The 25,681-nt window shown below is 45.5% G+C and overlaps 1 long non-coding RNA gene across 8 annotated transcripts in view; it reads right to left on the reverse strand.

Annotated features, from left to right (window-relative positions):
- LOC102984234 (uncharacterized) overlaps window positions 1–25,681 on the reverse strand; it is a 550,122-nt gene that overhangs the window by 127,773 nt on the left and 396,668 nt on the right. Inside the window, exon 7 of one of the 8 annotated variants that reach the window (XR_008619294.1) lies at window positions 10,951–11,023. The exons of the other annotated variants lie outside the window; for them this stretch is intronic. This is a non-coding gene — a long non-coding RNA (uncharacterized lncRNA). The remainder of the gene's footprint in view (window positions 1–10,950; window positions 11,024–25,681) is intronic. 8 annotated transcript variants of the gene reach the window in all.

Consider the following 25,681-nt stretch of genomic DNA (forward strand, 5'->3'; position numbering starts at 1 on the left):
CTAGGTACCCAACTAACACAATTGGCTATATAGTACTGTACTGTACTATTATAGGTTTATAATACTTTTCACATAAATGATACATAAACAACAAACAAAAAATAAAGAAAACATTTTTAATCTTAGAGTAGAGTACCTTGAAAAGTACAGTAGTACGGTACAAAAGCTGGCATACAGGGGCTGGCATCGAGTGAACAGGTAAGAAGAGTTACTGACTGGAGGAGCGAGAGGGGGTAGGAGATGGTAGAGCTGAAGGATTGTCAGCAACAGGAGACGGAGGGCAAGCTGCCATTGCACTCACGCCTGACGTTGATGACACAGGTTCTAGCTCCTTGCTGGATTCAGTTCTATCTACACTCTTGAAAAAAACGATCCAGTGATGACTGGGTAGTAGCTCTTTTTTTCTCATCATAGATGATGAGATGGTAGCACTGGATTCCATTCTGAATGGCTGCTGCAACCTTCGTGTACGGTTCTAGGTTCAGGTCCTGTGCCTTATAAACTAACAGTGCCTCCTCTAATAACGAAAATCCGCTTGCTATTTCCTGCATTGTGAATCTCATCGGTTCTTCAGTCACTTCTTCTTCCTCTTGTATCTCTTTGTCCTTTCTCTGGGCCTCCAATTCTATCGGGCCTTCAACACACATTTGCATCTTTGAAAGTTCTCAACTTGGGACTTCCCTGGTGGTGCAGTGGTTAAAAATTCTCCTGCCAATGCAGGGGACACGGGTTCGAGCCCTGGTCTGTGAAGATCCCACATGCCGCGGAGCAACTAAGCCCGTGCACCACAACTACTGAGCTGGCGCTCTACAGCCCGCGAGCCACAACTACTGAAGCCAGAGAACCTACAACAAGAGAAGCCACCGCATTGAGAAGCCTGCACACCGCAATGAAGAGTAGCCCCCGCTCGCCGCAACCAGAGAAAGCCCGCGCGCAGCAACGAAGACCCAACGCAGCCAAAAAAAAAAAAAAAGAAAGAAAGAAAGTTCTCAACGTGAAAGTTCATACGTAGGGAACTTACTGTATTTTACCTTGACTGCTACTGTTTCAAGTGCCTTTTACCTTGAATTCTGCTATTTCAATGTACTTTCCTCACTCTTGCTTTTCTTTTGTTTGCATCTGCCCCATCATGCCCAATATGTCTTTGCCCATCCTTTAAAAGGTGGGATAAAAAAGCAGTGTGGTGATAAAAATTGGTCTTGCCATCCACAGGTGTCAGAAAGCCCCATTCTAGTACATTCCCTTAGCTTCCGGCAGGTCTATACCTATCGGCAAAGATATGACCAACAGGGCTTCCCTGGTGGCGCAGTGGTTGGGAGTCCGCCTGCCGATGCAGGGGACGTGGGTTCGTGCCCCGGTCCGGGAAGATCCCACATGCCGCGGAGCGGCTGGGCCCGTGAGCCATGGCCGCTGGGCCTGCGCGTCCGGAGCCTGTGCTCCGCAGCGGAAGAGGCCACAGCAGTGAGAGGCCTGCAGATATGACCAACATATCCTTCAATATTTTATGGAAAATAAGAAAGGATATTCACACCGTTTCTTAAGACTTAATCCACTGTAGTAGCGACAGTCTTTCTTTAGTTTGTACAGGTGTCATTAGTCCCTTGCTTCTGGTTAGTAAATGCCAACTGGGTGTCCAAAAGGAAAGAAGGTCATGCTAGATAAAGATGGGCTGCCCAGTCCTGGTTTATTTCTCAAGCCTTCTCACCTTGTGAGCGAGGCTATTCAGACCCTTGACTTGGCTGGATGCTGTGTTGGCTCTTGAAGGAGAAATCAAGGCAATACTTGCAATACTGGACTTGAAGTCATTTTCTTCCAGGCACTTAGAGTCAAGCCAATCAAAGCTAAATGAATAGCGTGGTGGCAGTCATTTATACATGAGAAGGGGAATTATTTAGAATTTCTAGAAATGTAACTATGGCAACAAATTAAGAAAGTTAGCTACAATTTGTCTTTCCTTAAAGTCATGCATATTACATTATCCTAATAATTTACGTAGTAATTACTTAATAAGCCCAAAGGAGAGGAATATGTAATCATGTGAGCCTCAGGCTGCGATGTATTTGTGGTTTAAGAGTGGATGGCCTTGCCTTTTTCATTCAAACTTACTACCTTCTGTGCACTGTGGATTCAGCAAATGGATGACCTCTGCTGTCGGGAATGTCAGGATGGCAAAAGCAAAAATTATCTCTACAAAGACAGTCAGAGAAGCTCAGCGTCTCTGAGCTACGTCCTCAGTTCATGCATGTCCATAGAGCAATGCACCAGATAATAAGTGGAATGATTTGGTTTAACAGTCATATTTTAGAGTATCGTTGGTTCCAGTCTTTAATGGAATTGTATTGGCCACTAGGTGACTGCGGATTTGTCCACTTTCTTATCAATTGTTTGGGGTGTGGGTGGCCAGGTTCTTTGACACAAGTAACCACTGGAAAGGGCAAATCTAGAGCCAAGTTGTTGATTCCCTGGAGAATGAGGTTCCCGTCAAACCCAAAGCTGATCAGGACCCAGGATAGTTGAGGGCACTTGCCATCAGGTCTTTGCCAAATGAATCATTCATTCAAGCAATTTGGAGAAACTCGCTTTTCCAAGTTTTCTCCTAAATTCAGCTCATGATCTTGTCCTTCTGGCCCTTGTGGAAAGGGTGTTTCTCTTGGTCATTTTAGGCTTGTTGATAGAAACAAGCACAAAACAGAAGGAAAACAGTTACTCCCAGCCTGTTCTCTTCAGAGAATGGTTGGAACATCCACCGTGCCAATGATTGTTCCTGCAAATTCTTCCTCTACCATTTCCTCCCTGTTCTCACATTCACCCTCAGCTTCCAGTGTCTTATTTTCCACTTCAATTCAACGCTGTTTGTTGAGCATCTACCATGTGCTGGGCACCGTGAGATGCTAGGAAATCACAGTAACTCAGGTTTGTCTCATCTTCCGTCCTCTTAGAGTTTACCGTCTGTAAGATGTTATTCCCGTCTGCTTCTTAGACTTAATTTCTTTACCACTTCCACTGCCGGAACCACCACTGCCCTCCCAGGTACAACTGTCCCCAGTGATATGAAGGCCTTTCTTTCATCCTCAGGAAAAGTACTGCAGCCATGAGCCCAGTCCCATGACTGGTTCTAGTTCCTGTTTATCTCTGTTCCCTGGGGCACCAGCAAGGGAGTCACCTGGAGTTTTGTTAAGCTGTTAATCCTTGGACTCACCCCAGGCCTACTGGTCAGAGTGGCTGGGGTGGTAATCAACTCACCGGTTGATTCTTAAGTACACTATGCTAGGATGCTAAAAGCCCTTGGATCTTGTCCCCAGCCAGGGCAAAGACTCCTGCAGGCCAGGAGTTTGTTACTGCTGCACAGACTAGCTTGTGCTGACTAACACACTATACTTGGCAGTATGTGGTGACGGCCATAGGCTTATACAGCGTCCCCTTCTCCCTTTCTACCTGCTTCCTCCTCGGTGACTCACCCATCTCTCGCTCCTTGAGGCCAGATCACCCTTCTTTCCCCTCCTCCAGACAAATCTCACCCTGCTTAGCAGATTAAGGGTTAGGCCCCCTCTTCTCCTTCTCCCATGTTTTTGTTTGTCTATTTGGCTACAATCATATTTCTTAAGATTGCTTTCAGAGGGCAGGGAACTCTTTATACAAACAGACTTGCAGTTGCAGCCAGCACCTTGGTAAAATAAACAACTGTAAGCATTTTTAGAGGAGGATAAATTAAATCTCACTTTAAAAGGCACATAGGGTAGTTTGTTATTTGAAATGATCACATGTTAAATCTTTTGTGAAATAACTTTTTTCCTGCTCATCTAGACCATTCGTCTCTTGTTTTTTAAAAAATTCTGTTTATATACACGTATGCACACTCACACAATTATGGGTGGTGTGTGTGTGTGTGTGCGTGCGTGTGCACTTGCGTGTGTATCTGGTTCAGTTTAATGCGGGGTGTCTGTAAAGTGCTATGGGTGATTAGCTTCTATTTAAAGGGTTTTTTTTCCTTCTACTGATGATGGCAAGAGGGCAAGGAAAATGATTAACAGGTTAGAAGCAGACTGTGAGGAAAGACTAAAGGAATTATGGATATTTGCCTGGAGCCAGAAGGCTGATATGTAGTTAATTACAGTCTTCAAGTTAATGAAGCAATATTTTATGGGTGATAGTGAGCAACTGTGTTTTTTTTTTTTTTATTCCAAGAACAAGAAGACCTTATGCTGCTACCAGACAGACTGGGTTTTAAGTAAGAATTTTGAATGTAGAAGTTTGGGGATGGAACAGATCAGCAGCTGGAAAGGTCGGGGCACTGTGGTCTGGATTTTTAATAGTAAACAAGCACCTTCATGTGAGGCACCATAATACTCAGCTGTAGTCCCAGCCTGGTAGCCCAAAGCAAACACTTTGGGCTTATTATAATCTCTGTGCTTTTTCCCCACTGTCTTATTAGTCACATTTCCTCCTTCTTTCCATCTATTTGTCTAAACCTTCTTAGCTTTCAATTCCCTAGCTTATTATAAAGTTTTCCCTCTCTACTCCAGAGCTTTCTCTCTCACCTCTTGGCTTTCACCACCTATTGTCTTCTTAGAGTGCCTTAGTCAGAATGAGCTAATCTTGGCAGCGGTAACAAACAAATCTCCACATCTCAGGGGCTTAAAAGATAAAGGTTCTGGGCTTCCCTGGTGGCGCAGTAGTTGAGAATCCACCTGCCGATGCAGAGGAAGCGGGTTCGTGCCCCGGTCCGGGAAGATCCCACGTGCCGCGGAGCGGCTGGGCCCGTGAGCCATGGCCGCTGAGCCTGCGCGTCCGGAGCCTGTGCTCCGCAACGGGAGGGACCGCGGCAGTGAGAGGCCCGCGTACCACAAAAAAAAAAAAAAAAAAAAAAAAAAAAAGAAGATAAAGGTTCTGTATTTATTTCACCCAAAGATTGCTGAGGATTGTCAGTGCTCCAGTGCAGTCCTCTTTAAGCAATGACTCAGGAATTCTGGCCCTTTCCTTTGTGTGGCCCCACTATCTCAGGACTTTTAAGAGAAATGTGGCAGGAAAGAGTCTGATGGATAGTCACATGCTCTCCTCCAAGCTGACTGCCAACGCCAAGCTCCTCCTACACAGAAATTCTGCAGCCTCTAGTGCCCTCCTCCAAGTTCCTCGGCTACAGCTCTAGTCGAAGTCTTCATTACCCCTGATCTGCTGTTTCTCAATATCTTCCTTACCGCCTTCCTAACCCTCAGTCTCTCCCGGCAACTATGCCTTAGAGTTGCTGCAAGTTGACCTTCCTTAGCATATGGTTGTGATCGTATCACTGTTCCCCTTGGGCTGTTTGGGCTTTCCATGCCTCACTCTTTTCCCTCCTGGGATAAAAGTTCCCTCAGAAACTCCTCAGTCCTTAGGGCGCATTGAATTTCACCATCCGTGGCATATGCCCATGTAGCTCAGGATATCTGCAGGCTCCCATTGAATCACCTGTTCCATGTATGCGGTCTGGAATCTTGTACACATGAGCCACCTACGTGCCTGTGCATGGAAATGGTACCATCCCCCAACACGCAGAGCAAATGCTACCTCGGCCACGAAGGGGGTCTCTGATGCACCAGGAGCCTGCCTTACCTCTGATCTCCCACGACGCAGCATTTAGCCCTCTCTTATGGTATTTCCCATATTTTGTCTTATGGCGTAGCTTATTTGGAGTCTCCTTGCTAGACTGGAATCTTCTTGAAGCTCCAGGAGAACATAGGCCATTACTGAGCCCTTACTCTGCACCAGGCACCTTCCCCTTATCATCTGTTTAATCCACACCCTGACCAGGTGGGTGTCATTATCCTCCTTTCACAGCTGAGCAAGACAAGATTAAGACTCCACATGGCTCCCCCTTTACGTGATCTCAATAAATATCTGAGGAATTAATTAAATTGTGGTTCTTTCCAAAGACTTTGGACTGTTCATGCAGATATGCTTTCTCAAAATTTCCCCAAGAACTCAAAGATAAAAGTGTATATTGTTAGGTTTTTAACTGACATTCATTAACAATGCTATCTTATATACCCATTGAAAGGCCATCCTGAACCCTGTTCTCAAATATATCTCTATGCTTTTGAAGTGGAAAAGCTCTTAAAGACAGGTCAACACAGTATTAGTGAAATGCTAGCAGAGAAGCAGTCGACTCAGGGTCGGTTAGAAAATACATACCGAGCTCCTCCAAAAGAAGGAAGAGAAAAGTCAAGTGCAAATGCTTGCTCTTCTTTAGAAGAAGAGACCTATTCTGAGCTTGGGTGTGCTTGTGCTGGGATGAGGACACTCTGAGGATTCATCACCCTCTGGATCTTAAGGAAACAGCCGCCTTAGGGAAACGGGAAAATAGCTTTCACTCAACTCAACCACAAACATTACTGGCTTCCTTTGCAGAGAGTAAGAAGAGGAGGTGCTGCTGAGGGATGAGGGCGATGGACCCAGATGGACTCAGTCTGGATGGTGTGCTGATGTGCCTTATCACCCTGCCCTTGAGAAACCCTGCATAATTTTCATTCATGCTGACAGTACCAAATGGTTGCCTGGAGTCACCGCTGGAAAAAGAAATACACTCGAAATATAAATCCAGTTTGGCAACACTTACTTTTTTCTGAGAGTATCTAATTTGGAGATCTGAATAATTTAATGATAACTGAGATCATTTTTCATTCATTTAGTAAATATGAATTGATAATATAGAAACTGGCCATTGGGGATGTTGCAGTGAATATATAAAATCAGACATGACTCAACACCTGTATTGAGGTAGAAGGAGGTTTATCTCTGGGGAAGAGAGGAGCTGGGTTAAGGTCTGGGCATAAGCTTGAGGGGGACATGTAGTGTCCTTGGGGGGTCTACATCCTGCTTTTTTCTGCAAATCATTAAAATTCAATTTCAAATTTTTTATCTTTAACAATATCCTGAGGTGCTGGTGAAAATTTCAATGGGCATTTGTCCTGAGTGGCTTCCACGCTCTCTGAGCCGCATCCTCCACCCTTTCCACCATCAGTTTTGGCAGCTGCAAACCCAGATGGTGTCTGCTTTCCTGTATTAGACCTGTTGACCTCTCCAAATGATGTTAGGATGGGGTCAAAGTATCAGTCCCTGAATAGATGAAATCATTCTTTAAAGTAGCCAGGGATAAGAAAGCCTAGGGCAAAAGAGACCCATGTTTAAGAGAGACAAAATGGAGAAAATTAAATCTGCTTTCAAGCTCAAGGGCTGGGTTGAGGCAGGACGTAAGTAATGAAATGGAGAAAGTCAGGAGGTAAGATGCTGGGTGCCTGAAGCACAGATAAGCTGGTAATGACACCAAGAGGGCCAGAGAAAATTTCTGAGAACAGGGATGGAGGGCCAGAGGTTTTAAGCCAAAATGCATAGATGGATGGTTTCAGGTGACACCTTGGGGTAAGGATGGACGAATGTATGTTTGGGTGTGACCTAGAGTCACAAGAGAAGGTGATGGCTAGAGAAAGAACATCAGATTGTTTCAAAGGGAATGAACTCTGGCATCACCTTGGAACTGAAAAGCTTTTCAAATCATTCCAATGGAATCATGCCCCATTCTGGGGGAAAAAAAAAAAAAATCAGTATTTAGTATTGCTTCAGAGAATTTGTATTTCTTCACATAACCAAATCCTTTGAAGTTGCACTGAAGTTACACTTGAATGTACTGTATTTGCATCCCATTTATTAAGTCACATGGGCTGTTCTTCCTAATCTCTACATCACAGCACAAATCCTTTTCACGCTCCATTTCCTGTGCACTGCAACCTCCTATTTGGTAGATGATGTTCTTCTTTTCCATTATGATTACAAATGACTGGGAATAAATACACAAGCCTCAACCAGCCCCGTGTAATAACCTGCCTACCACCACAGTGTGGGTTGCTGGTGCCGTTTTGTTTATTCTTTCTCTCTACATAAGATGGTTACAAGTGAAAGATTTTTGCAAGGATAGAAGCTCTTTAGAGGATCAAGAGTGGATTAAGATATGGATTATGACTTTAGACCTCTTGATGGTGACCTGGTTTGTTATTTACCTCAGCTTATTTCTCTCAAACTATCTGGGGATTTTTTTCCACCCAATTTTATTGTACCTAAAGTTGTTTTTTTTTTTTTTTAACTTTTTATTAAAAGTACAACAATCAGCAGAATGGATTTTTTTCAAAATTTGCTACAGCAATATATTTCGTCCCAAATAACTGTTTCGGAATTTTACCGTTCCGCCTCTGGAAACGGAGTCTGTTTCTCCTCACCTTGAAACTGGATGAGGCTTTGCGGCTGCTTCGACAGGCAAAATGCATAGTGAGTGACAGCACTCATCAAAGACTAGGGGATAAAAGGCAACATGGCTTCCACCGGACTCTATGCTCACCGTGGGAGTGTTGAGGAAGCCCAGGCCACATGGTGGGGGGGGGCCCACGTGGGTATTCCAGCTGATGGTCCCAGCTAAGGTTTCACCTGACAGCTACCATCAATTTCAAGTCATGGGAGTGAGTAAGCCTTCAGGTGATCTCAGAACCCAGACTTCCAGCTTCCCCAGCTGACACCAAATGGGGCAAAGACGAGTTATCCCTGCCAAGCCCTGCCCAAATTGTAGATTCGTGAAAAAAAAATAATGTTATTGTTGCTTTAAGCCTACCAAGTGTTGGAGTGATTTGTTTCACAGTGCTGGATAATTGGAACAAACATACGCAGAGAAGCAAGACACATGTTATCAGTATACAGATGGATGAATTTTCACAATCTGAACACAGCAGTGTAACCCCACCCAGATCCAGAAATATCTTCTCAGAAGCCCTCTTCACCCCTTCTTCTGGTCACTGACTTCCAAGGATAACCACTCTCCTAACAGCCTGGGTTAATTTTGCCTGATTTAGTACTGGTCAAAGTTTTATCATGGCTTTTGTGACCCCATTAGAAGAAAAGACCCAGAACATAAAGTGAGATCCCAAGAACAAGGAACCCCAGCTGCAGGGAGGGTTCCCAGTTAAAAGAGGGCTGCTGGGTGTTATAGATTGAATTGTATCCCCTCAAAATCCATATGTTGAAGCCTAACTGCCAATGTGACTGTACTTGGAGATAGGGCTTCAGAGGAGGTAGCTAAGATGAAATCAGGTCATAAGAGTGGCACCCTGATGCAGCAGTTCTGGTACCCTTGTAAGAAGAGGAGGAGATGCCAGGAGCACATACACATAGGGAAAAGGCCATGTAAGGCCATCAATAAGGCAGGAAGAGAGACCCCACCAGAAACCAAACCTCCCGGCACCTTGATCTTAGACTTCTGGCCTTCAGAACTGGGATAAAATAAATATCTACTGTCTGAGCCAACTAGTCTGTGGTATTCTGTTGTGGCAGCCTGAGCAGACGAATACACTGAACAATCAATATGGAGCTGAACTTCACTACAAGGAAAAGCTTGAATGAAAACAGAAAAATTGAGTCAGAAGTCTCCTCAAATCTGGTAGATGTAGATGACGGCTATGATATAGAGTCAATGGTCAGTGGACATGTTTAGGTTACCTGCCCAGACCATGCCACTTCAGGGCTAATTGATGATTCACAGCCATTGATGATGCAGAAGGACTAAGTGTCCTTGGCAACAAGTGTTGACCACCCTCCCACCCTCCCCTGACCACAGTTGACTGGAAGAGGGGTGGGCAGCTGATCCAAGTTGAGCCAGTTGAATTTGCTCTCTCTCTCTCTTTAGCACAGAACCTATAAGCAAACTAAACAGCAGTAGACACCTCCACGGTCATATAATCTCAGAAGTAGTAGCTGACTTGACTGGATCATATGCATGATGACAAATAAGCCTAAAAACACAAGCCAAAGAGAGAAGGGGAAGAGGTAGATACACAAAGAGAAGCCCATATCATAGCCTGGAATGGGGAGGGGGGAGAGAAAGGAGAGGCACAGAGACAAAGTCTGTGGATACTTCCTGCGAGGAGTACCATGAGGTTCCCCTCTCTTCCTCTAATACATTTCTCTGCACTTGGGTCATTCTAAGTCATGCCAAAGGTGGGTAGTCAGGTACACACGTTGACAGGAGCAATTCCACCCTCGAACCGCTTCGGACCTAAAACTGTCAATGCGCCTGCTGCCATGTTGAGGGCCGGTTCTGGACATGGCAAGGGTTGATGCTGAAAAGTTAAATATGCTGCTTTCCTCCAGGGATGGTCTGATGTAGATGGGGACCAGCATACAGGACAAGACCTCCACAAATTCTTTAACACCCCAGGAGTAGCCAGTGGCTCTCCGCATTTTATGTATATTATTTAGCTTCGTGGAAATGCTTTGATATTATACGGACTATTCCGTCCTTTCGTAATTTGTTCATGGGTCTCTTTGCCCAGGTGACTGAGAACCTCCACAGAACAAGCAGTGTGCCCCTGCCCAACTCCATAGTCCATTGGGTTCAAGCAGCCCAGGGTCAGGGCACAGAAAGTATTCAATGTCTGTAGAATAAATGCATAATTGAGTGAAAGAGGTATGACTTCCCATCCTGTTCTGTTACTAACTTACCTCTGTCGCCTTAGGCAAGTTAATTAATCTCTCTGGGTAGTGGTTTTTTTCTGATAAAGAAAGTAATGAAATTGGGCTATCAAGTCTTTTAAGTCCCTTCAAGCTGGAAGTCTCAATACACTCTACTTATATTCTGGCAAAGCTACAAACTACTTATAGAAGAGAATCCAAAACCCTAGCGGCCATCATCTCAAAGTAGCATCTAAATGAGGCTGTGATCGGTCCATCTGTTTATCTTGGAGATCAGTCACGCTCCTGTTTCAGAGCACTGATCTTGACCCTCTTCCCCTCTGAGACTGCCCCGGGTCCCGTCCCAGCCTTGTCTTATGTAGCAGGCTGATGTTTGATCTTTGGTTCACATTTGTTCCTGCTCTTATCACTCTTGGGAGACTGTGTGACCCTCTTCGAATGCTGTCAGAGGTCTTTAATGCCTACCTTTCAGCATATGTGTGTCATCTTGTAGACGCTGCTGAATGTTCACTTAGCATTGCTCGGGGACAGCCCGGCCCTGGTGAAAGACAAATGCGCAATCAACCGGAATTTCTCTCTCTTAACTGGTCTCAAAACAGAAGTTTCAAATCACCTGCCCTTTTGGTTAAGGGATTCCTGAAGATAATCTCTTCACTTCCCTGGCCCCAGAACCAAGGACTGGATACGGTGGGAAGAGCACTGAACAAAGAGCAAGGGAACCTAGTCTAATCCAAGTTCTGCCGCTTAAGTCAATATTAATCCACTCAATATCATTTATTCTAGATCCTTCATTTAGATTTTCTTAGCTTACTTTACAGAGACTGTGCCTAAACGGTGCCTAAACTTGCCTAAAACTGCCTAAACTGGGTAGACTCATGCAGTATCATGGTTTTCTATCGGAAGCTCTGAGTGGATATATGTGATGAGACCCCATGCCTTCCACCCAGTGATTGATTATGTCTAAACACCAATCTCTGGAGCAGCTTTTCCAATTACCTACCCTACAGGCTCTTGAATGGCATGGGAAGGGGTGGGAAAGGGTTCTAACTGGTGGTTAGTGCTTAGAGGCCAAGATATAAAACATCATGCAATTTGTGAAACGGTCTTGTCCCAAGAAAAAATGCCCCCCCCAGTTCTGATAGTACCCCCATTGATTCAAGAGCTAGGGCAAGAACTAAAGAGGGCACTTAGCCTGATTTTAGTCAAGTGCTCAAGGAAGAGGGATTCAAGGAAGGCTGTACCCCACCGGCACATCTTATCAGGAAAGGACAAGGCAGAGTCTGGGGCTGAGACATTGTGTCCATAGCAGAGAGCCTGTGTCCATGGCATCCCTTGAAGTATCCTGGGTAAGAAGTCCAGGGTCTGAATGTTGGCTATCTCCATATCTCTTTCCATCAGAGAAGAAACTATTGTTTGAGCCACCGTTGGGAAGCCCATTGATAATTCTCATACTGTTTACCAAAAACTGATTGTGCTTTAGTAAAGGCAATTTTTAGTAGGAGAGGTCAAAGCTTTCATCAGATTTTCAAAGTGATCCCCCCAATATCAAGAACTACTGCATTGCCTATCAATGAAAACAAAGTAGTCAGTTCATTAACTTTTCATGGGATCTTCCTTGCTCACACTCTCACCCAAACCTTTATTTTTTCCTTTATTTTGCTTTGAAGAATGCCATAATCCTAATGCAGTGACTCTCCACCCCCTGATGTTTTGAAATATCTGGTTTCTGCTTTTCTTTGTTTATGTACCTCCCTCCTACTCCCAGGCGTATCTATTTGCCCAGCGATGTGGGCTGTGCTTGTCAATAATGGCACTTAGAGTTCAGAGTAATGATCTCAGCATGCCTTTTCCATCTGTTATTTCCATACACCTGACATCTTCATAGTAGCTTTTCAGGGAATAACAAGACCCTCCTTTACAAACCATCCTTCTCTCTCTAAACACTTAATGTCGAAATTGTCTGGGCTGCTCTTTATGGAGTTCCTGAAGCATCATGACTGAAGCTATCATTCTGACTCTTTGTAATAATCACAGCTCAATTTTCCAGCCAAGACTGGTCTCTAGCAGGACTTCGGTCAAGACCGTATATTCACTGACCTCCCTGTCATTTCCTCCCTTAGATTCCGGCTCTGGTCGGAGCAGTTGATTCCCCTCGTTAGCAATGTCACTTCCACCATCTCACATAGTACATCATCTGCACATGAGCTCAGGGCTGCCCTTCTGAGAGCATCCCCAGTTTCTCAAGAATGGGAGGAGCTGGACGGCGGTGGCATGGGGTTGCTAGGGTTCTGTTCAGTTGAAATTTGAGCCAACACAGCCTTGACACCTGCAGGCACACACCCAGCAATGCAAACCCAGAGAAGAAGGAGAGGACCTCAAGACAGAGCAGCTACAAACAGAGGGAATTCGCCTGGATTGTAGGCTTGGAGTCTGGAGAGTTGACAGTGTAGGGCTGGAATCTGGAGTCAACAACACAATCAATAACTGTGCTAATCTAACGTTTATGAAGCCCGTTCTGTATGTCAGATACTGTGTTAGGTACTTTATGTGAATTAATTAGTCCCCATCACAATTTTATAAAGTAGCTACTTTATAAAAAAATTTCCCCCATTTTACAGTAAACTGGGGCAGAGAGCTCGATTCAGGCATGATTCAGCTGGGATGGGCATCCAAGGGGCACTGATCAAGTGAGTGGGGGCTGGCAAAGGAGTTTTAAGACATTGACGATACTAAAAGTTGTAAAGACTTGGGACTCAAGCTTTGAAGCCAGATGCCCAGCAGTGACTGGGGGGTAAAAAGATTTAAATCTCTGGAATGAATGGAGACAAAAGAGCCAGGTAGTGATCTGGGCTCCAAGCAAACAGATTTGAGCCAAGACTGGTATCCGAGAGGGAACGGATGAGGCTCAGGTCCAGCAAGGGGACCTGGAGCAGCATGGTGGGAGTGGGGGCACTGCAGCTCTGAGAGCCTGTGGGTGGCTGGTCCCAAGCCCAGGAGAGACACGCATGGATTTGGGAGCCCTAGGAGCCCAAGATCCAACCAAAGGCCTCAGAGCCATTCTACCTGTTTAGGAACCCGTGGCCTTTGGGACGCTGAGCCTCCACAGGGCAGGATGTCCCTACCTGGGACCCAGCGCTGACAAGAGCTGTGGCATGAGCCATTCACTGCCTCTGCCTTTGATGCTGCAAATCAATGAGAACCGCTTCAGGAAGGTGGTGGTCCGAGGGCCACGGGTCTCTGGAGCTCTGGCTGCCCTGCCAGCTCTGTCCAGGTGCTTTGCAGAAGCCGGTTTCTCCTACAAACCCATTGATTATGGTCCCAGGCCTTGCCTTCAGCTGCTTGACAACTAATTCCCTTAGCTGCCTGAAGGTCTAAGATGGGTCCTATTCCAAGGGATGGTGCTTCTTAACGAGGGGCCCTTGGATACTGAGAAGCCTTTAAGGGCTGAAAGAATGGCTCTTTAGTGGGGAAATTTCAGTCAGGGAGCAGGGTGCCATGATGTGGAAATGTCCCAGAGGATCACCGCTGGGTCGGGCCCAAGACTGCTTTCCCGGGGGAGACCTGAGCTGAATTTTCTGAAAGTGTCAAAGTGCCTACTTAAGGCCTTGCTGACACATGGTTAGAAGTGAGACCAACCAGAGGAAAGTGGACGGTAGCGTCACAAGGCAGACGTAGTCCTTCACAACCTGGGAGGAAATCAAGCTACAGTCCACCGCCCATGGGTGCTCTAAAATTCTAGAGCCTTGTGACTTCCCTGGGTGTGTTGTTTATGCCTCCTCTGAGGCTCACAGTGATTGGTTGCAAAACCATCCAGTCAGGAAGAGCCTGTGGCTTGTTCTCAGGGCCAGCAAGGAAGGCAGGCTGGAGGAGCTGAATTCCCCTCTGCATCCATGCTTGGGAAACAGGGAGCATCAAGAGGTGACCATACAGGTACCAGGGCTCCCCCTTAATATTTGGAGTCCCCCTAGTACTTCAAGGTCACCCCATGATGGCAAAGAACAGCCCTGCTGGCACAGTCTCAGGCATCATTCTTATTACTCTGGTGCTATTTGGAAGTGTGGGAACAGACAATGCAACATCTTCAGCCTGAATCAGATCAGAGGAGGAAATGTTCACCAAGATTCTACAGATAAAGCTTGTGGTGGTTTTAAAATACGTTTGCAAAGTCTTTGATGTGCCTCTAACTTCTCTCCCCTGAACACAGGCTGTGTATGTCTAACACATAAAATGCAGCAGAGCTGATACCATGTGACCTCCCAGGCTAGATTCAAAGGGCCAATACAGTTTCCACCTGACTCTCTTTCTCTCAGGACATTTATTGGTGAAATCAAGCTATCATGTTTTGAGGAAGCCTTTATCTAGAGGCCGTGTATAGGTGCACAGCCCACAGCCCAGGGAAGGTCCCAGACGACATCACCATCAGCCATCAGCAGGTGAGTGAGCAAAGCTTTCTGGGGATCCCAACCCTCAACCTTCCAGCCACCGGAGGAAGACACCAAGTGGAACAGAAATGAGCTATCCCTGCCAAGCCTTTGCATACATAGTAGATTCCTAAGCAAAACACATGTTGTTGTTGTTATAGCCACTAAAGGTTGTGATGGTTGGTTACAAGAGACAACTGGAAAAAAAGTCCTATCCCTGTGCTGTACCTACGTCACCATAGAAACTCCACCCTGTAATAAAGAACGATATTAGCAAGTGAAGCAGAATATAGTGGCAGGAGATGCCTTGATGTGCCTCTCCAAGGGTCTCATCCTGCGTTCTGATCTCCTTCCAGAGGACTTTGGTATCTTATAATCCACGACATGAGTTAACAAGCTCTAAATAATTGCATTATCTTAAAACTATTTGTGATCTCCCTTAATGAATGGCATCTACATGTCCAAATAAAATGAGCAACTAAGTTACACAAATTTTATCAAGTAGGGAAAGGGGTCATTTTCTTTCTAGGTCCTAATTATAAGGTGCTGAAACATGCAAAGGCAAATAAACAAGCAAACTTCCTGGATATCGAGACTATCTCCAGATCATCTTCGCTTTAAGTGAGGAAAAATCAGGGGATAAGGGTCAGTATACTCTACGAAAAAGACTTTAGCTTAGCTGTAGAGAAGGTGATATGCATTTCTAGGAAAGAAGAAAAGGAGAGACAGAAGGGCCAGCCAGGGCAACCTTTTAAATCCCCTGCTTCTTAACAATTGGAATTAACCCTCTTCTGACTGTAAGGCTTCCCAGAGATAGAATAAGAGGGGAAGGCAGGCTGCCAGTTTATAGGCAGGAAAGAAGGAAGGGGAACCCAAACAGGGGTCTTAGGTATTCAAAAGCCTTCAGGGCTTCCCTGGTGGCGCAGTGGTTGAGAGTCCACCTGCCGATGCAGACGACACGGGTTCGTGCCCCGGTCCGGGAAGATCCCACATGCCGCGGAGCCGCTGGGCCCGTGAGCCGTGGCCGCTGAGCCTGCGCGTCCGGAGCCTGTGCTCCGCAGCGGGAGAGGCCACAACAGTGAGAGGCCCGCGGTGCCGCAAAAAAAAAAAAAAAAAAAAGCCTTCAGGGGGTTCCTGAGAGAAGGTCATAAGAAGGAGAAGCTTTTTTGGAACCATTCAAATCCCTCCCTTTGTGGGCTCACCCTAAAGCCTAAAAGAAGTAGGCAACCCACCACACACAAACAACATAAACATTCAGAGCATGTAACTCTCAGTTGTGCCTCCCTGCCCATTAGTGATTCTTCTGTGATACCCTTCCCCTCCTCCAAACCCTGAAAGCGTTCCCCTTCACCTTTTGGAGTAATTAGCACGTTGCTTGCAAGCTTGTGTTGGCCAGACTGGGGGTCCCTCCAAAGTGGAGGGGATGTGCTATTTGTCTCACGTCTCTTGCTTCTCACATGGATCGTAGCACTGAGGAGACAGGTGTGATGGTTCATTTTATGCATCAGCTTGGCTGGGCCTCAGGATGCCCTGACATTTGGTCAAGAATTATTCTGGGTATGTCTGTGAGGGTGTTTCTGGAAGAGACTAACCCTTGAGTCAGGGGATTTTGAGTAAAGCAGATGGCCCTGCCCAGTGTGGGTGGGGCTCATCCAATCATTTGAGGGCCTGAACAGAACAAAAAGGCTGACACCCCCTACCCCTGGCCTCCACAAATAAGAGGGAACTAGTCCTGCCTGACTGCCTCAAGACGTTGGTTCTTTCTGGGTCTTTCTGGGCAGATCCTGGCCTCAAGATCAGGGCAGACTGGAACTACACTATCAGCTCTCCTGGGTCTCCAGTCAACCAACTGCAGACCTTAGGACCTGTCAGCCTCCATGATTGTGTGAGCCCGTTCCTTATAATAAACCTATCTATCTATCTGTCTATCTATCTATCTACACATCCATCCATCCATCCATCCATCCTATTGGTTCTGTTTCTCTGGAGAACCGTGACTAATACAACAGGAAACAAAAGTTTGCTAAAAAATGAAGGAATGAATGAATGGACACAAATCAAACTTTCAATCATGTACAGATATAAGGACAGTGAGTGTGACTCTAGTTTAGTCTTTAAATCTCATAGAAATGGAATACAATTGGAAAGTTAGTTTAAGGTTTGACTTGAGCTGGGATATAGTTCAGTAAGGAACATTCAGAGAGGAAGAAGCAAGAAATTAGGAAAACTGGAATTCAATTATCCTGTACTATTGGATTCAATGCTCAGGGCAGGTTCATACTAGAAGCTGAAACCCAGAGGTTTTGAGAAAGTTCAGAATGAGAACAGCAGTGAAACATACTCAGGCAGACACAGCACATACAAGATGCATTTACAAAAGGCATGGGATAGAGCTGTGTGCCTGGATATAGTTCTGTCTTTGTGTGTTTCTGAGACTCAAAGAGGCAACTGAGAAGGACTCCCTCCTTGACCAAACTTCAGTCAAACTCCTCTGAGCTCTCTTCTCATTCTTGGCCTACCTTCCTTGGCCTGCTGAGCCCAGTTCAGCAAGAATCCTGCTAAAACAGTTTAGCCAGAATCCCCCCATTCTTATTACTAAGTTTCCTCTTAGTAATTCTCCATCCACTGCTTCTGGCACCTGCCTGTTGTCTGTAAGTCCCCAGCTGCCCTCGTTACATTTGGCATTGAGTTCAATCTCTCTCCCCTATTGCAATAGTCTTGGATGAAGTCTTCCTTGACCTTTGAACTCTGTCTGGGACAACTTGTCTTTGATGCAGCGCCAAGAACTGGGCGGAACATAAGCCAGTCCACCTCCTCCAACGACTCACCAGCGCAAGAGGGTGCCTGGCTTTAGCTGACACTGTGGTATGGCTGTAGATCAGGATGGCATCTCAGCTAAGAGAACAAGCCTAGGACACCTACAAATGGACAGCTGATTTCCTCCTTGCTAAGGTGTGAATGTTGTGTCCCCCCCAAATTTGTATGTTGGGATCCTCACTTCCAGTGTGAAGGAGGTGAGGCCTTTGGGAGGTGATTAGGTCATGAGGGCTGACCCCTCATAGCTGGGGTTAGTCCCCTTTTAGAAGAGACCCCTTGACTCTTCTGCTGATGAGAATGTAGCCCTCTTTGAGTCAGGAAATGCATTCTCACCAGTCACCAAGTCTGCCAGCACCCTGATCTTGGACTCCTAGCCTCCAGAACTGTGACAAATAAAATTTCTGTTGTTTATAAATCACCCAGCCTATGGTATTTTGTTAGGGCAGCCTGACCGGACTAAGATACTATGGTGTATTAGTTATCTCTCTGGGTTCCTGTTTTCTCACCTGTAAAATAGGGACAATAATAGTATCTCCAGAGGGGTTTTATGAGGGAAAAAATGAGTTAACATTTGTAAATGGCTTAGAGTATTATTTTGCACGCATCAGAGCTATATCTTTTTAAAATTAGTCATCTCTTAGCACGGTCGTTTCCTAAAACTTGGATGGGAGATGGGAGAAGGGGCAGATTTTATTTCTCTGTGTTATTTCATTGTTATAATGAGTGTGTATTATGATCAGGAGGAAGGAAGGAAGGAAGGAAGGAAGGAAGGAAGGGAGGGAGGGAGGGAAGGAAGGAGGGAGGGCAAAACACGATCTGACCTTCAATCCTAAGCCACTCTATAGAGACAAATCACTTTCCCCCTACCCTTTTGACCAGAGAGGAAGTCAGTCCCATCTGAATGGAAGTTCCAGCCCTTAACTGAATTTGGTGAGTGTCTGAATGATCATGCCTAGTCTTACTCTCTCATAAATCAAAGCCTGGGAATGATTCTAACTGGGCATAAACAGAAAATATGAAAATTAATGCTTGCATGAACCTTATTTAATTTTGCTGTAAACTGATTTCCGTGACATTTATGCCGTTTGTTTTGTGCAGTTGTGTGGGGGGTTTTTTTCCCCCTCTTATATTTTGTTTTCTGTTTTCTTTTTCCTTTGGCTCAGTTTCAGAGAGGCTAGTCATCTGCACATTCATCTCTAAAATGACCTTCCTTTCTTGAAATGCATGTCCTTCTGTTTGTAATAAAAGGTCGTAAACTTGTCGGGCCCATCAAAGCCATTACTATGGCAATACACTACAGGATTGTGATTATTAACCTCTGGATAAACAGGCAGGCAGGGAAGATGGATGGAGAGGGATAAGGCTTGTGTTTATACACATTTATCTTTGGTAATTAGCCATCTGGGGGAAACTGCAAATACAGGCAACAGAAATTGATTTATCTTCAAATAATAAGTTTTGCTTTACAACAAGGTCTAAAAGTGGATCCTCTCAAGTGCTAATTTTGCATGTCACTTGCATGCTTTAAGGATGAAAGTAGTAATTACCAGGCCTTTCATATGCAAAAGTAAGGTGGTGAGGAGCAGGCTGGCTTCAACCACAAGAGAAAAAGATGTGTTTCTCTCGGAGGCATCCCAGTTTCCAGAGGCCTTCTTACGTCCGAGAGGCTGTATCTCCCTGGAGGTCCAGGGCCACCTATGCAGAATCAGCTGCGGACGCCTGGTCTTGAGAGGGAGCATCTCTGGTTCCAGGAAGTCCCCTGTGGGCTTGGACCAAACTTTCTCCATGGATGCTAAGGTTCACAGCCAGGAAAGAAGGCCCCTCAACCCTTGACCTGCATGGCCAAGTGAAGCAGGGTTATTTGGCAGACCCATGTGGGGATGGAGGGATCAAGATACTGTGCGTCTCATTTCCATCACGGACTCCATACCTAAGGGCTCACTAGCTGCATTTGCACCCTGGCCAAAAGTCCTGTTCCAGGAGGTAACAGCCCAGATCAATGAGGAATTTGTCCAGTGATTTTACTTTTCCTTTATAGTTAACTCTCAGGTAAGTGCCTGCTTTTAATTAGCTGTGGTTCAAAACCATCCATCCAGGCTCACACGTGGCACCCTCTGAATTTATTCAAAGACAAAGGAAAACAGAGTGGAACACTCTGGAGAGGCCCCGTCGACATCTATCTGCTGCAGCTGCATGTTCTGCCATTAAACCATTCTCATAAATAGCACTGGACCCCACGGTCTTCTGCCAAATGTTTTTTGAACCAATTGGAATTTGTTGCCGCCTGGAATAGGCCCCAAGTGTGGCCACCTGGGAACACATTTGACAGAAGGTGGAGCCGCCCTGCACCTAATACCTGTCCACATGCTACATGGGATGCAGGGCCCAGTCCCAGACCACCCACCCCATGGATGCCTTCCGTGACCAATGGATCCCACCCAAGTGGTAGCATAGCTGATGGTGAAAGAGAGGGATCTACACCTGGGAGCCAGGTCAAATTCGACCACTGCCACTGGGTCTTGTTTTGCTAACGTAAAATGGAGATGTTGATGGTTCCTACCCCAGAGGGCTAGTATAGGTAGTACAGCTAGATCATTAGCAGGATAAGCAGAAAGAATTGAACACGAGGGGTTCACTAGGCGACTAAAATGGCATGGAGAATACTGCAGGCATGGCAATGCAAATAAATAAATATTGCCGCCACCTCAGGCTGGGAACACAAGGAAGAGGGTGGAAATATTCAAACTTAGAGGCTTGGGGGAGGGGCACTGTGGAGGTGAACCTCAGACCCCTGAGGAAGGACGCTACTCAGCCAGTGTGGTATTTTGGTGGGGTGGAGAGATAGGGGTAAGGAAGCTAGTTCCACAAGTGCTGGGAAAACTGCAAACTGGATTCAGTTGCTGCTTCAGAAAAGCATCGCTGCTTCCAGAGTGAAGAAGCACTCTTGGGGTAACCCTCACAGCAACAGGAAGAAGGGAAGCCAGGGGATCACGGACGTGAAGTGGCCGGTCCCTCCTTCCACCTCCAGCCTCTCATCCCACCTCCCGAGGTCCTCATGGGCAGCACTTAGCAGGGAGCCAGTGGTGCAGCAGAAGTGTGGCTTGCAGTGTCCTAGCCCATGCATCACAGAGCGGAGCTTAGAGGGGAGGGTGTGGAGCTGAGAGAAAACAGCTTCACAACTGGCACACCTGGAGAGGGGGTAGCTCCCAGACCTGAGAGCTGTCTTACAGAGGGGCTCTTCAAAGTTCCTTGGGATGAGAAAACCAGCGAGTGTGGGCATGTCATCTACCTTTGGGGAACACCAGTGGTGAAAACCAGAGATGCTGAACTTTGCCAAGTTGAAGAGATAAGCAGAGAACTAGACAAAGGAGAGAAAGACCAAAGGATGCAAAGCTGGACTTGAACAAGAGCAAAGCACAAAAATGCAAGACCATGGCCATGAACTGCTGGGGAGGATCCCTGTCCCTGGTGAATGGACAGGTAAACTGACTTAGGGCAGAGGGTCAGAACAGACGCCTTTTAATAAGGCCTCAGACCATATCCATTCTGACCCCCAGTTCCTTCCTTTGTCAGATGAAGACCTTAGCATTTGACAAAGTCAAATGAGTCCTTTTTAGCAGTAATATTCTTTAACTCTATTTCTTTGTCCTTCAGCACTGTGCTAGAAAATAACTGGCAGGTCTCTGTATTTCTCTGAAGTTTCAATGCTCTCTTCTGGGAATATTCAATGAATATTCCTTTCAGAATATGTAATGAAACTTCTCTATAGGGAGAGACCAAGAACTGGAGGGATCTCTCTCAGCAATGCCTGGACATGATATCAGAAGGTACAAAGAAAATAAGGAAATGAATTGGATTCCTTGACATGTCAGTTTGGAGGCACTGTAGTAAAAGTAGTTTTACTTCTGAAGTAAAACTACTTGATCTTTAGGGGAAGGAGGCAATCTGGGTACAAAAAGGGGAATTCACACTGCTTCATTTAATTATTTTACCATAAATCCAATAAAGCAGCATCTGCAAAATACTTCCAGCGTGCTAGGCGGGTGACGGGGTCAAGGAAGTTTCAGGCACAATTTCTGACCTTAAGGGCATTATTATCCAGCTCATTTGCTCACTTAGCAGACGTGTGTTAAGCACCTGCTCTACTTAGGAGCTGAGTTAGGTGTGGAGGACACAATGGCGAGCAGGGCTGACAGCGTTCTAGCCTCCTGGAGCTTATGACTAGTAAGAAAGACACGGGGAATATTCTCCAAGTAGATAATACACAAATAAAGCAATCAATAATGGGAAATTCTGATAAGTGATCATTTAAAAAATAATCAACAGAGGGCTAAGAAAAGATACTGAGGTAGGGTGAGGGTGGAAGACTGCTTTAGATAAAGCCAATAGGGAGGGTCTGGAGACCTGCCAGGTGGAAGGCAGGGAGAAGAGAGGGGAGACTCTTCCAGACAGAGGGAGAAATGCATACAAGAGCCCAGAAGGTAGAAAAAGCTGGCCCGTTTGAGAACCTAAGGGAGGCTGGTATAGGCAGGCCATCACGGGCAAGAGAAGAGGAAATGAGGTGAAGCTGGAGAGGAAGGCAAGGCTTCAGGCAATCTGCCCTGCTTTGTATATGAAGGAGATTACCCTCAGGATGCTGGAGGAGACCAGATGGTAGAGGCAGGCAGATCAGCAGGAGGACCGGGCCATAAATGAGATTTTAGTGGCTTGGATTACAGTGGAGTTGGAAAGAAATTGATGAATTCATATATTTTGAAACAACTGAACTTGCCCCTGGGAAGGGCAGGAAAAGAGAGAAATTGAAGTAAATTCTAGGTTTCTTGGAGGACAAGGTTCAGGAAGAGGCTATGCATACATAAGGTAATTATCAAGAGATTTACATGAAAGTCCAAGACAACAAGGCGGATATTGCAGGAAGATGGTGGATAATTGATTCCCACCTGCATAGTGACATAGTTAAGTGCCAAGTTACTAAGCACCGAGGTTTCCAAGGATGTTTCATGGGAAATAGATTTAAGACGCGGATGAAGAGGGAGGAAGTATAAAGCCAAACAGAGGGGATGGTGGGTGAACACGTTTGCCAAGAATGCAGCGTTGAAGCAGGAGGGGATGGGGAAGGCCAATGGAGATGATGGCCAATGTCATTCCGACTCGGAGAGAGTTAGCTGCTTCTGCTCAATGCCATCCAAACACCAGTCCTGGGGCCGCTCACAGCTGCCCCATCAACACTGTCTACTTGGGGGCTTGTGTGTGTCCTGGGTTGTTATAGAGCGTGTCAGCCACATTAGGCCACACAGCTGGGCTGAGCAACGTCCAGAGGCACAAAGAGGCATCATTCCTGCTGGACGATCTGTGAGCGACGTGCGGGTGTCGATGGATTCTCTTATTAAGGGGCAACAAGAAGGGCAGCTAATGTAGCTTTTCCGTGTAGTCAACGATTAGAGCTCAGGTAGGTGAATGGCACTGGCTGGGCTCCTACGGGCTCCCCGATGCTCAGGACAGCTGCTCCTTCCTCAGAGGTCGTGCCGTTTCCTTCATGTGTCTTCTCCTCTCTATGTGGTTGTGAGAAGTCCGGGAGTTGGACCTCAGCTAATTATTCCACATCCTCTCCACCCTCTAAGACAAAGCTCAGCCAGTCAAATCCTGCTCTTCACCTGTTTTTGTACAGCTCAGAACCTAAGAATATTTTTTAGATATTTAAATGGTTGAAAAAACCCAAAGAAGAATAATCTTTTGTGACACGTAAAAATTACGTGAAATTCAAATTTCACTGTCTATAAAGTTTTGTTGGAATATGGCCACTCCTTCATTTATGCATTGTCATGTCTGTTTTCACATTACCGTGATATAGTGGAGCAAAGACCACATCGCCCACAAAGCCTGCAAAGCCCAGAGTTACTATCTAGCCCTTTACAGAAAAAGTTCGCTGAAACCTGTTCTAAGGCAATGGACGCTCTTACAGAACAAGAGGAAGGTACAAGGAAGTAAAGGAGAAAGTATATCAACCGATATTCAAAATATTTTCTTCATGCATGTGGAAGGCCTTGAAAACCATGCTAAGGAATTTGGATTTGACATTATAGTCACTAAGGAACTAGACGACATTTTGAGCTTTGCGTGGCATGGCAAAATGGTACTTTAAATATGCTGACTTGGGTTTATGCACAATTTATTTGACACGGTTACAGGAGAAAAAAAGCTTTTTAAAGTGATCTACTAGAAACATACATTTAAGATAATAATACATGTTGAAAAGAAATATACAGACTAGTGATTATCGCTAGGAAGAGCAAAAAATTAACTGGGAAGGGGCAAAGGGGAACATTCTGGGTGTTGGAAGTACCCTAAATCTGGGTAATGGTGATTATGCCAGTGTCATTACAGATTAAAGATGGCCACTCATTCTTTGCTCTTCCTCCCACTGAAAGGCTGGCCTTGGTGACTTGTTTGCACAATAGGATTTGACAAAATTGACATTCCAGGACTTTTTTAGATCTGGCAACTTCCATCTCAGTCTCATGGAATGTTCATGCTGGAGAAAACCAATGCCAAAAGAAGTCTGACTATCTGAGACTGCCATGATGTGAGGAAACCCAAGCTAGCCACCTGGAGAACTCAAAAGGAGAGAGAGATACCTGGTTGTTCTGACAGTCCAACCCAGGCACAAGCTACATAAGCAAAGAAGCCTTTGGAGGACTCCAGCCCTCACCACTACCAGATGGCTGCATCCAATCAAGCCACTGGGGGTTTTAAGGTGGTTTGTTACTCAGAAAGAGATAACCAGAACAGATATATATATATAAATATATACATATATATGTGTGTATATTAGGCACTTTATGTCATAACTCAATTAAAAATAAGTAGATTGTACACATTCAGATGAAAAGATATTCAAGTCCTTGTGTTCTTCAGTTTGTTGTAACCAGGAACTAACTGCATGATTAGCAACAGGTATAAATTTTTCTATCAGAAGAAGATAAATGATCAGGAACTGTGTGCACAGGACACCTATGATAGCATGTGATTTTCACGACAGACCCATAAAATAAGTATTATTACTTTCTTTTGCCAAATAAAAGATTTGCCCAAGGCCACATATCTAGGGAGTGAGAGAATTCAAATATGAACTAAGTTGATTGACTCAAAAGTCCTTGCTCTTTCCATGGTACTAGGTAGACCCCTGGGAATTTGCTGAAGGTTATAGCAAGTTTTCATCATTTCAAATAGGTCTTACTTATAATCAAGCCAATGACCAATCTGAACCAGTATATGAGCGCAGAGACCCACTCTAGACCCATTTATGAGACAGTTTGGACTCAAGAAATTACAAAAAGAAAATGGCTTTATTCTCTCCTCCAACCATTATTTTTATACCTAATAATCATTGATCCTCCTTTCTACAATGACTTTCAATATGTCAGTCCAATTCTATTACTTTCTAGACATCTTCAGGCATGCAAAGTCAGTTGAGTCTTATTTAAAACTTCAATCTTGGGGCTTCCCTGGTGGCGCAGTGGTTGAGAGTCCGCCTGCCGATGCAGGGGACACGGGTTCGCGTCCCGGTCCGGGAGGATCCCACATGCCGCGGAGCGGCTGGGCCCGTGAGCCATGGCCGCTGAGCCTGCGCGTCCGGAGCCTTGCTCCGCAAAGGGAGAGGCCACAGCAGTGAGAGGCCCACATACCGCAAAAAAAAAAACAAAAAAAAACCAAACAAATAAAACTTCAATCTCGTCTCCAGTTCAAAACTTCTCACCTTCCCCCATTAGAGTCAGTAAAAATTGGAGGTAGCAGGTTGGAGACAGAGGAAATAAGCCAGGACCAGGGGGACCAGGATAGGATTGAGGTCTGGGTCGGGAACAGGTACCTGAGACGTGGAACAGGTTGGGCAATAAAGCCAAATGCTACTCCGCAGGGTAAGGGGGAGGTGGCAAGAATCTGCATTATGAGGCACATTC

Source organism: Physeter macrocephalus, chromosome 14 (assembly GCF_002837175.3).
Source record: "Physeter macrocephalus isolate SW-GA chromosome 14, ASM283717v5, whole genome shotgun sequence".
Lineage (NCBI taxonomy): Eukaryota > Metazoa > Chordata > Mammalia > Artiodactyla > Physeteridae > Physeter > Physeter macrocephalus.